This window comes from Cupressus sempervirens, chromosome 3, assembly GCF_028749045.1.
Source record: "Cupressus sempervirens isolate cs-2001-9-10 chromosome 3, ASM2874904v1, whole genome shotgun sequence".
Classification (NCBI taxonomy): Eukaryota; Viridiplantae; Streptophyta; class Pinopsida; order Cupressales; family Cupressaceae; genus Cupressus; species Cupressus sempervirens.
The window spans coordinates 866,218,158-866,231,590 of record NC_143120.1 but is presented as its reverse complement, the minus strand read 5'-3'; the positions used below and the strand labels follow the sequence as shown (position 1 = coordinate 866,231,590).

General features: G+C 32.4%; 1 pseudogene; it reads right to left on the bottom strand.

Annotated features, from left to right (window-relative positions):
- Window positions 1-8,051, bottom strand: part of LOC149569519 (putative transporter MCH1) — an 82,467-nt pseudogene extending 74,416 nt beyond the window's left edge.
- Window positions 8,052-13,433: the final 5,382 nt, after the last annotated feature.

Here is a 13,433-nt window from a genome sequence, read left to right as displayed (position 1 = left end):
GGGGGAGAGAATAGGATAAGGAGAACGGGGAGGGAGGGAGAAAGAGAATGGGATATGGAGAGAGGGAGGGAGAGGTAGGGGAGAGAGATAGGGTGATGGGGAGGGAGAGGAGAGAATGAGAGAGAGAGAGAGAGAGAGAGAGAGAGAGAGAGAGAGAGAGAGAGAGAGAGAGAGAGAGAGAGAGAGAGAGGGAGGGAGATGGGGAAATGGAGAAAATGGAATGAATAGAAAGACTACAATGAGAGGTTGATGGACATGAGGTAGAGAAAGAATGAGAAGGAGAAGAGTGTGAGATACATGAGGAAATTATGAGAGAGAGAGAGAGGAGAGATGAGATAGAGATCAAGAAGGATAATTATGACTCATAATAGATAAAGGCATTAACGAGAGAAGGAAGATCAGAGCAAGAGAGAGAGTAGATGAGAAAATACATGCGTTTACATCTCTAAAATTCATAAAGGTTTTATAAAACAAAAATTATGAGCCTTTACGTCTCTAAAATGTGTATAGGTTATGAAAAGACTTGAATTATACTTTTTTCTTTTCAAAACCCAAGCAGGTTATGAAGGACACCAAAACCCATATATATTTTAAGCTTGGAAAAAGTGTTGGTAAATGACCCTGAGGTTTCATTTTCCTCCATATTAGTCCCTTAACACATTTTTCCAACTTCCAAAATAAATTCTCAACTCCATCCTCATCAATTTTAGAAATGATCAAGTTGGTATCTCTAGCATTACCACTACAATCTCACATATATTCTCATCTTTCTAACCATATAAGTTTTTCAATTTTTGGACAACATTAACATGGTAAAATTTAATTTTTGTTAACAATGTCTACCATTTTTTTAATAACTTTTGATGCATTTGAGAAAATTCAAAACAAATTACATATTACTATTCTACACTTGAATCTATGCACTTTTTCAAAAATAAGATTATATCCTCAATTATTTCGATGTAATTTATGCCCAACACATGAACATGTACCAAATTTTTATTTTATATTTTATGGAAACAACCGGATTACATAGATATCGGCATCTCTGCCTTTACAAGTTGATTACAACATTATGAGGTAGCATATATCTAAACCAGAAGTCGTCCTTCGGCTAAGCTGCCACGTACAGGGGGATCCAATCCATCAAAGTCACCCAGGGGTCGAACCTGGCCCAAATGCGTCTCCGAGGGTTTGAACCTTGGTGGATGGCAATTTCAATTGTACCATCATCCTCACCAATTGTGCCCAACCAATTGAGCTACAACCCTTTGAGCACATGTACCAAATTTTCACAATGCGATCACTTCAAAAAATTATTTTAAAAAATACTCAATAGAAAATAACAAAAAATGAATAACTTTTAGATCTCACTCTTAACTATCATCCTACCAAACAATTTTTCAAAATACTATATTAGTTATATCTCTTGTTGAGCACACAAAAGTAGCTATGTTATATTTTTATGAAAAAATCAAGAACAATTTTTTGTGCACGGAGGGTTTGACCCTCTTAATATTATTCTTTTTTTTTTTAAATTGTAGTTTAGAAACTAGATCCAAAGTACAATTCTCCTTTTTTTGGCACAAAATTTAATGGAGCACTTATATAATATATTAATAATAAACTAGTTTAGGAGGCTCCTCAAAGAAAGAACTAGCAAGAAAACTCTAATTCATCACCCAGTTACAAAATGATCAAATTACACTCTATAGAATGTCAATCATACACAATCAAGTGCATGAATGTGTCATATCCCCAAATTACCTACAAAATCCAAACCATCTTACTCTACATCATTGAGATGGTCACTAAAACATGATAGGAACCATAGTCTCAAACCACAACATGTGTCAAATGATAAACATGCTATGAAACAAAAGTGTGGGAATAATGAGGCATTCTTATGAAGACCCATGAATAATCCAAATAACCATCAAAATAGAGTAGGGGTAATAATAAAAATGGAAGACATGGCTCAAATACCAATATATTCTATGAATCTGCACTCATCTTCTTCATTCTTATTATTCTCTATTGGGTACAGTCATTCTTATTCTTTACACATCTTCTAATTTTGAGTTCAAGACCCTCAAATTTCTCTTTGAAGTTTAGATTTATCTTATTTTAGAAAATAATTTGCCACTTATACCCCCCTTTTATACATCATCTTTGTGCACTTACCTTTATTATCCATGGATATGAGGATTTAATTAGGTAGGTGACATTAACAATAGAAAATCTATTAATGATTACATTTTTACTATGTATGGTGGTGTTATTAGCTGGATGAACAAGTGACAAGTCATCAAAATTTTCATGAAAAAAGAAGATTATATCGTACCTATTGATGCTTATAAGGAAGCCATTTAAATTAGATAACTATGTTTATATATTGGGTTTGACACATGACTAATAATAGTACTAATTAGAGTGTTACTTTCTTAGCAAGAATTCCATCTTTCTACACCAAAATATAGCACATTGATGTTCTTTTTTTTTGAGATATGGTAGAGGACAAGAAGGTCAAACATAGAAAATTTTGACACTTTCACAAATGTTGCAAAAGCATTGGAAAAAAATAGTGAGCATAGAGAAGTCCATGAGCTGTCCTAGTTCAATGGGGATCTTTTCCCTTATAGTTGATCTATGGGTTATTCAAAATGTCTTCAACAAGTTGAAGAATGATGAGATTACCTGCATCATGACCTTTGCAAATCCTAACTCTAATTATTACATAGAGAGATACCTTTGCATAGAGAAGGTAGGTGCCTAAATTGGGTTATGATATGTTGTGAGAGAATGGACAATTTATGGTCAATTATGACGGGATTTCTCTTCTTCTTCCACAAGTGTTGTAAGTTATGATAATATTTATGACAATCATAAGATGTATAAGAGCATTTATCATACCCCAAGGTAGTTTTTTTTAGCATTCAACTTAGCAAGTTTGAATGGGGGTCATTTGGAGATGTGCATGTGTCATTTGCACACTTTTAGGTAGTTAGAAAATTGTGTCAAGTATTTTTCTAGAAGCTACCACTTAAGTTCTATTTCACTAAATAAGGTGCTCTTAGAGAGTATCATTTATGTTATGTTTTGCAAGTGAAGTATTACACTATTTGTAATAATTTAGGTTGTGGATTGTTGATAAACCACTATTGAAGATACAATTCACTACTATTGTATTTTAAATATTATTTTATTAAACTACAACATTTGGACCCATTTTCTAACAATGGACCATCATAATAGTGACATTCACTCATCGCTCTAGTGATAAAACCTCCCATCAACTCCCATTAGAATTTTTCTGTTACAAATTATGATGAAAAAGGCATCTGTCATAATGGTGATGAGATACACAGTCATAACTTGGAGGGAGGGAGGCAGAAATAGTTGATGTTATGGACACCATAATTACAACAGTAGTACTAAACAATCATAGACATCTATTAGACTATTCCAACAGACACCTATCATAATTGGGATGGTTAACCATTTGAAGAGTTGTTAAGCTACCATCACAATTGTGAGGCCTTTGTGACAACAATTCTATACAACCGAAAAATATCTATCAGAATTTTCTAATAGTTATCTGTCTATAGTCATTAGAAATAACCTTCACTTACACTAAATTGTCATTGTAATTGCGATGGGTTGTTGATTTTTTTTTTTATATATAAAATCTTATCTACCGAGAAAGTGTCATTCAAAACTTGTTGTATCAAAAAGATATCTTCCACTTTGCATGAAATCCTTTCTCTTAGCTACCTATTCACCATAATTTATGGGGAAAATGATGTGAGAATCAACTAGCTTTATTAGAGACTCAATTGTAGATTTTTTAGCCTCTAATTTTGTTGGATTGGCTTGGTTCCTTCAACAAACTCAATTATATACTGGATAACTATTAGATAACTAATGGATCATATCCTTTTAGGTCCTAATACAACCACATAATCACACCTTTGCATTTTTCACATAATCATATTAGCTTGTTATGGTTATGTTTACAAAAATTGCTCACAACATAGAGCATTATTCCTTCTTCAACATTAAATTCATTATAGTTGCATTGATTAGTTGTGAGCTTTATTATATTGGTGATGTCATCATTACAATCAAATATATTCTCTTGAGTGATCAATCCTTTAGGAAGCTTATATTCGCTCAACTAAATAATTTGATCTTCCTACGATTCTATGATTCATGGTTGTAATTAATCAATAAATTTCCCAAAGTATTACAAAAAGGAAGTCATTTGTTGATCTCTTTCAAAAACTTACCAGTTTTTATTAGAGTACAAATATATCTTCACCTTTATATTTTTGAAACTTATCACCTATCCTTGTTGTTATTGATGCCAAAGAGAAAGATGGGGATATTAATTGCAAGATAGTGCTTGATTGAGTTGGACAAACGCTATTGTTTTTTGTTAGTATTTTCTTAAAGTGATTTCTAGTGCAATATACAAGGGAAAATGTCAAAGGGCACATTGGAGTATGTTGATATTGAGTGCAACATGTTTGATTAAAAAATTTAATAGTGTACAAAATTAATAGAGGAAATAGTTTTAGGAGTACTATTCCAACATAGGAATCAAGAGAGAATATATTGTCCTATATAATCCACAACAAAATCAGGTTGCAGAGAGGAAGAATCGTTCTATATTGGAGGCAGGAAGGGCTATGCCACATGACCAAAACATGTCACGTTACTTATGGGCACATGCATGTAGTATGATAGTATACATATAAAAAAGGGTTCTACATAAGGTACTAGAGAATATGACACTAGAGGAGACTTTTATAGGTAAGAAGATAGATTTTAGTCACTTTACATGATTTGGAAGTTTTTCTTATTATTATATTTTAAGAGATATACATACCAACTTAGATTAAACTATAGAGAGGGGGTACTTTATAAGGAATAGTAAACCCAAATATAACTATGTGGTTAAGCCCAAAACCATGCAATTCAATGATTTTCCCATTTCCTTGTAAAAAATTAAACAGTAGTTTCAAATAATTGGTAGAAAACTACTCTATTTATTCCTTATTTAGTACCAAACATATCACAATTAAATCTTGTCAATGTCAGAAGAGATTGAAGCGTATCCTTTGTATTTGTACTTTGTCTAATTTAGAAGTGACCAATGACATTATTAACTGTGAGACTAGTATGATTTTAAAATTTGCAAGGAAGATGCTTATTACTATTTCTCTACAAAATATCCATATTCATGAGGATACATGTAACAAAATATTTAAAAAAAGTTCTAGACTTGAAAATTTACATCATTTTCCCATCTTCTAGTGCATGTCCTTTATGTACTTGGCTTCTCTCCCTCACATCCAAAATAAGATTTTTCCACTCTGAATCAAGCATGCACGTGCAACTATGTTCCATATGCATGGACAATAGGAGGAACTAAAAAAATACACCACGTTTACATTTTTTAAATAGGTCTATTAAGATTTTAAAATTATAGACCATCGTGAACATTAGAACTCTAGCTATTATGGCTAAGAGAATGTCCTCAGCAAGCCAACACATAAAAAGTCTCAATTTGCTTGCATGTTGAGGACATTACCCTCACCTATAAGAGTCAAAGTTACAATGTTTGTGATGGTCTATAGCTTAAAATACCTAATTAAAGACCTCTAACAAAAATGAAAACCTATTGCATTTTTCATCTCCAACTGATGTCCTATGCATATGAATTGAGATTGCATATTGAATGATAACCCCCTTCTGCATTGCCTGAAACCAAGAGATTAACACAATTAACATCTAAAACTAGCACCATATGTAATACTAAATTACTATTGAAATACAAGTAAATATAAACCTTTCATTTACCTTACTCCAAATATTTACCATTAAAATTTTAAAGTTCTCAATTTCTTATATTGAAATACAAGTAAATATAAACCTTCCATTTACCCTACTACATTCCTATTGAAATCACATGGGCAAGACGTGAACTATTTTATAGAATGCGCTTGTACAAGAAAAATATTAGTTTTATATGATTTGTGAAAAATTAGGTGCAATCTCTCTAAGCAATGGAAGATGACATATTTGGTTACAAATTTGGTTTCCAAAAACATATTGTTGTACAAGACTAGGAGGCTGGGAGCTCAAGGTAGTCTTGGAGAATGGGTGCAAGAGTGGGTTGATGGAATTGGTATCCATCATCTACTCATAACACACAACAATTTCCAAGGGCTAAAGGGAATCTTAGACAAGCTAGGTGTACGTGTTGATCTATGGAATAGATGCCCCTTGGGCAGATATTCAATGCAACAGTCCTCTCGCAATTAACAAATGCCTAAAGTTGCTTTGTCTAGCAAGTGGTTCCCCTTACCTTTACAATTATTAGAGGAAAAATAGATAGTAAAGCTTTGTAAGAATTTTGTAATAAGTAAATTAAAATTGTACAATAATAACCAATATTTATTCAATTATCTGAATTGCACCATCAAGAAAAGTTGTATCCAGGTTATGGGCCAAATCATACTCAATGGATCCACTAAGATAGCTGGCATGGAACAAGAATACTTTGTTTTTATCAAACTTGGGAACTCACCTTGTAACAATTTTCTAACAAGTGAATCAAAATTATGCATGAATAACCAAAAATTAGTCAATTAGCTAAACTATGCCATGAAAAAGAGTTGTACCCAGCTTCTGGGTGAATTCGTACTCTATGCATTCACTAAGATAGTTGGCATGAGGACACCAATTCAATGTCCCAAATCTTGAGCTTGGAAAAGGAGATGCACATGCATGAAAATATAGGTGGATTTGGAAAGTTGTGATGCCCAAAATTAAGGTGTCAAGGTGTGAACAAACAAGTATTTGGTTGCAGGATTAGGTGTTTTAGACAAGAGGGCACTCCTACTTGTAAAGCCTAAAATAGATAGTTGTCATGTAATCATAGATTATGTTGAGATTCACTTGGTTTTGAGAATATTTTAATATTCTCTACTAATTAGGGCCAACCACATGAAGGTGGATGCTAATTTGGCACCCCCCCCACCCCTCAAGATCTATATTCCCCAGTAACATCTAAAATTCATCCATTCATTCATCTATAAATAAAATGTAATATTCATGACTTATCACTTATTAACACATAAGATTCATTAGAAGATTCACATAAACATTAAAACATAAGATTCATTAGAACATTCACATGAACATTCAATAGCACATGATTAAAACATCGAGACATAAATATCAGTCACTATCAAATAAGTTGCATAAATGAGAATCATTTCTTTTCTATATTTTATTTTTTTGTCTCCTTCCCTATATTGTTGCAGAGGCATATCCATGTTGTCATCGACATTTCTTCTCACTTGTGCACAGGATCTCATTGTCATTTGCAAAGGTGGATCCTCTGCAATAACAAATAAAAGGGTTTTTTTTTTAAAAAAAATTGAGACTTTAAAGAACATAAATGTAGTGCTCTTTACCTTGTCTAACCACATCATCTTGCCCGATAGCTTGAACCTCAACACGCTCATTAGGAACAACCTCTACATCCCCTGCAACTGCAAATAAAATGTTTTCTTAATCCCAACACATATTATAGTTAAATTTGTATTACTAAACCAAATTCAATTTAAAATGTTTACTTGTGTTAATAATTTAGAAATCAAAATTTGAATAGAAAATATATACCTTGAGTACTACCATTCACATTCAAATCGACGCCTCCATTGTGCTCAAATGGTGTATTAGGATTGACAAGCTACAATCCAATGTAAATAATCAGTGTATTTATCAATAATATATACATATAAATACAAGACAAATATTGAGAAATGTTAATCATTCATTTTAATACATATAAATATATTCACTTTAAAGTTTTAAACAAATATATAAGCATTGTTTCCTTACTTAAAACAAATATAATCACTTTATGTTGGAACTTAATATCAATTACAATAATTGATAAAATATTTAATTTGACAAAAAAAAATTGACTTGTTTACCTGATTGATAGATCCGACAGAAGAACCTTGCACACTCATTTCTCAGAGTCATTCAACCACGACTGTATAGCCTTGTTTGTAGGTTATTTTCTTGTCCTCTTTAAAAATCATTTTTTCAAACTCAAAGGCCTACATTTTTTCTTGGTATCATAATTTTTGTTGCAGTTAATTTCATCAAAACCAAATTGATTATAATGTATAAATATTTACATATGGTTTTCCATTTACTAATACTTACAATTCGTGCAACAAGTTTTGAATATCCACTTGAGTCGAGCTTGTGCTGCATGTGCTTTTGTTTTCTTGCTTCAGTTGCCTTTGATGTGTCAAGCAACCTATGTGAATTTTGAAATATGTTAGTTCACATAAGTATTAAGCTTAATTAGTACATAATTTCATTCTTAAGATTATGACATATGTCATTTCCTTAGGTGGTACTATTTCTTCATCATGGCTTACACTTTTCTCAGTGACATCCTTTTTAAGATTCTCACACTCATTAATATGAATATGGGGGCACTCATAATAAGGGTCGTGTTTCATTTGGGTTCTATAGTTTTACCTAATATAATTCAAAGCTTGACCCACTTTCTCAAGGAGACTAAGTTTTTGAAAGACGTTGGGTCCAACAAGTGTTGTCATAGAATCAATGAGTTTGTCTTTCACTTAATACTTACCTAGTTGAATGAACAACAACATCAGATAATTATTGTGGCCATTTCACTCCAAGACTTATAATTACATGTAGATAACTATAAAATAATAAAATACATGGAAAAATCATTGCCAACATAATGTGCTCCCTCTTTATTGACATCCATGGAGGAAGGTTATTGTTGATAACAAAAATAGGCTACACCGAGTAAACAGATCTCATCTTTCCAAATGGATTAACACTATCAGTTGCCATAGAAAGCTTGAGATTTTGAGGTTCTTCTTTAAAGTGTGGACACTTTTCCTCTATGTACATACATGTTGAACCATCCACAGATGTTCGAATAATGTCATCTCAACTTCCATTGCATGCATGGTAATCCATCAATTGTGTCAAGCTACTACACCTGAATAATCGTCTAAGATGTGGAATAGTGAAGATGTAACGAATAACCTTGCAAGGCATATTTTTTGTCACTTGATCATCTTGACATCTTCTTGTATGGAATTCTAGGCATTATGTTGCATATTCATGTTCTTTATGATAAATAATATGATATCGGGACAAGCATCTATTGCTTGATATTCCATTCCAATAAGTTTCATGGTGGCACATAATTCTCGATATGAATGAGGAAGAACATTTGATGGTGGTAACAAAAACTCACCTATCAATCTACAACAAAAAAATATAAGTCATTAGCATAAACAATCTCAATGGTATATGTTTCACCTTTTATAAACTATAATGACATGTATGACAAACCTTAGCATACGTGACATTGTTATGTTGGATAAACCATTCATAACCTTCAAATTCACCAACAACAATACAATAGAGAGAAGAGTTGATTGGAGCCTTTGTAAAGTTTCATTTTTTCCTTCTCAACTAGAGGTATATCATGGATGGCCTCAATGTCATCCTTGTCATGATCATCATCATCATCAATAGCACCAGCACTAGTACCAAATGTGTCATAGATCAATACATTCATACCATGATCTGTAAACTAGGATTTACAAGTTTTATAACTTGATCCAAGATACAGATTTAATACCTGATCTAGGCAATAATTGCATGGCTATGTGTTTAAGCATTGAAATTATAAGAAGATCAGTGCTTAAATGCTTAATTTAATAATATGTTTAATTTTCATGAAAGAGAACAATAGATAAAATTTAAATAACTTGGAGGATAATAAAGAGATAAAAGAGACACAAACAATTTGACATGGAGTTTTCCCTATTAGGACTACATCTTTCGGTCCACTTCTCAATTTGAGGGAACGCTTTATTAATGTTATCAAGCAAAACACCTTATTACAACACTTAAGCTTTGAACTTGTTCATAGTCTCTCCCTTTACAATTTCTGGTGTATCATAACACCTTGAAAATTCTCTCTCCTCAAAAAAAATTCCGCTCTCCATAATTATAAAATTTCTCTCCAAGACTCCTTGTTCTCCTAAAGAAAATTAATACCTCTTTTATACATGAAAATGACTAAAAATGGCTTCAAACCATATAACCAACATTTACTAAAATAACCCTCTTACATTAAAAAAAAATTAACGTTCATTTCCAATTCATAACCTTTATCATTATTTATGGTTTTGTTGAGAATATTTATTTGAAGTAGTTATTAACCATTTCTAAAAAGTTGGCAGCTAAGCTTGTTTAAATAGTACATGTCGCACTTTAATTAACATATCTGCAAATGGTGCAGTGGTCATGCAAAGTTTAAGTAAAGAGGAGATTGGGAGTTCAAACCACTTAGCTCCCATTTTTGGTGGTTTACCAAATGATTTGAAAACATTAAATAGATATAACATCCGATTAAATCCCAATGTTTGTGGATGGCTTAGTGGTGCAGAGGGAAAATTGCATTTAGGAGGATGTGAGTTCAAAACTCGTAACCAGTTTTTAGTGGTTTACCAAATGATTCGTAAGCATTAAATAAATATAACATTCAATCAAATCCCAATGTTTGTGGATGGCTTAGTGGTGTAGAGAGAAATTTGCATTTAGGAGGATATGAGTTTGAAACTCATAACCAATTTTTATTTCAAACAAACTAGATAAGATTGTCGATCGGATGCCATGTGGCACTTTTTAGTTTGCTCAAATCTTGACATGTGTCAACTCATTACTGGCCCAACCATTGACTGTACCTATTGATGTCAATCTAATTTCATCATTTCAATTTAATCTTTTTTACTATCTTCAAATGAGCATATCTTCCACATACGAACTCCATTTTTGACGAAACAAAAGTCATTGAAAAGCTCTTGACAACCTCTTTAATTTGAAATCCATTATTGACCACTTTTGATATGGTAAAATTTCAACCTTTTTTATTAATTCAACCTCATGTAGGAGCATCCTAGGTTGCACTGCTATCTTGCATGTTTTTAGTTTTGATCTTGTTACTGAAACTATGTTCTACTGAAATTGTGTTTTTGGTTTTTGGGTACCTATTGTAGACCATGTAACTAATTTTCTATAATGAATGAATGGTTGCAAACTTAAGGGATTGAAGAGGGCCTATATTAATATCTATGATCCAAGGCACAAGTTATAACTCTTTATAGGTTGAGAGTTATGGAAATTCTCTCAAAACATCAATTTCTGGCAGTTCTGCGCTATAGTTTTTTGTGCTCAAATTTTGGAATGGATGCACACTTTTCCTTGATGAATCAGACTTTGTGCACTTAAGGGATTGTAGAGGAATAGATATCTACCCATAGTTCAAAGTGCGAGTTCTAACTAAATCAGAGCTAGGATATATCGTGATTTTTCTCGGACATCGATTTCAAGACAATTAATTGTTGATGAAGGCCGACTTGTGTATTTAATGTTAGGTTTATTTTCATTTAATATTTACTGAGAACTGACTTGTGGCTTCTCCATGTTCTATAATGATCTGTAATCCATTTTGGCTACTATAAATAGAGTGTTTAGGCTAGGAGCTAGGGTAGTTAAGAGTTTTAGGAGATTATTTGAGAGCACAATTGGAAAGTGTGAATTTGCTGTTGGAACTTGGATTTGAATGTATTTGTATTTGGTCGCAACCTAGAAGGCCTTACAACTGGGCATGTATATTGAATATTTGAAGAATCAATGAATTTATTTTACTGTTCTTCCTCCTTTGGTTGTTGTTCTTTGTGTTTTCTTTCATTGTGTTAACTCTTGCAGGGTGGTTCAAAGAGCTAGGTGTGTCATTGGCCCTAGTTTCCTCGTCCTTCCTTGCATCACAACCCTTGGTTCGCTAGTTTGACTTGAAATTTGACCAAGCATAAATTTTCACCATGATCTCCTTTTGATGCAATTAAAAATGCTTCAGGATCGTATTAGCAAGCTGTAGTCACTGATATTGATTCTATGAGATTCTAAGACTGTAAATTTTTCAAGTTCTTTAGATCCACCTAGATCATACCATCATCTTCAAATGTGGTTTTTGGCACATGATCTTCATATTCCATGGGATCATGATCTTCAGCTTCAATACTCACACTTCTATGTTCATCCATATTCACACCTCCATATTCCTTTGAGATGTGATGGTCTATATCACGTACTACCCTAGGGAGATTAACATATATTAAAATGATGATAATCAAACCCCCCTTCAATGTGATAATTAAACCCCCCTTCCATGGTTCATATGTATATTAATTGCGAAAATGATATAACAAATAATTTACCAATGGATAATAATCAAACTCCCTGTCAATGTGACCATTCTCCCTACAATATCTCTTAGATGTTTTGATTTTAATTCTTCTTGTCTTTAATTCATTACAACTCTTGCAAGGACAATAACATTTGTCATTGCTTTATCTTTTAAAGTTAGACAACAATCTAGTGATTGTCTCCCCATTTTGATCAAATTTCCTTGTATTATCTGACACAATCTTTCTTCATGGGAATGACTTATTCTTGTACCCTTATTGAATTGGTTGTACTTGCTAGATCTATCGTTGATAACAAGTTCATCATACACATTAGCATTAGAGAGAAAACCTTGAAAACAAATTGGACATGGTGTACTTAATGTTTATATATGCACATATAGTTTTGAAAGAAAAAAATTGGTGTACTTAATATGTGTATCTGCCAAAAAAAATGAACATGTTGTACTAAATGTTTATATCTATACATATGGTTTGAAAGAAAATTTTGGGTGTAATTAATGTGTATATCTGCAAAAATATTGGACATGTTGTACTTAATGTTTATATCTGCACATATGTTTTTGATAGCAAATGGTCACTCGATTTGGTTGTGGTGAGAACAATTCTTTTTTAAATACTAACTCTTGTAGGACATTTGGCCAAGATCTAACAATAAAAATAATTAATACATTTAGTCTTGTAGGGCATTGGTTGAAGGGTAAAATAACAAACTATTAACAAGTGTTTTTGTAAGTCGCTTAAGAAGAAAATTCAAGCAAACAATTTATATTCATTAGATGATTTTCTTACAAAAATGGGTATTTAGAAGATCTCCTTGTGGTTGATGTTGAGTCTTAAAGGATATTTAGAATATCTACTTGTGGTTGATGGACATTTTCTTTGTAATTGTGGTAAAATTAGTGTAGTCACTACCATGGAATGCTTAAAAATGTGTTCTTTTATCACTGTTCCTACATACTTTGAAGATAACTTTCCTTATAAAAATGTCACCAAGGATGGGGCTTCTATCCTACAAGCTCCCTCATATCCTTCAACTTTACAAGGAAGAAACAATGGACCTACTAGTACATCTTC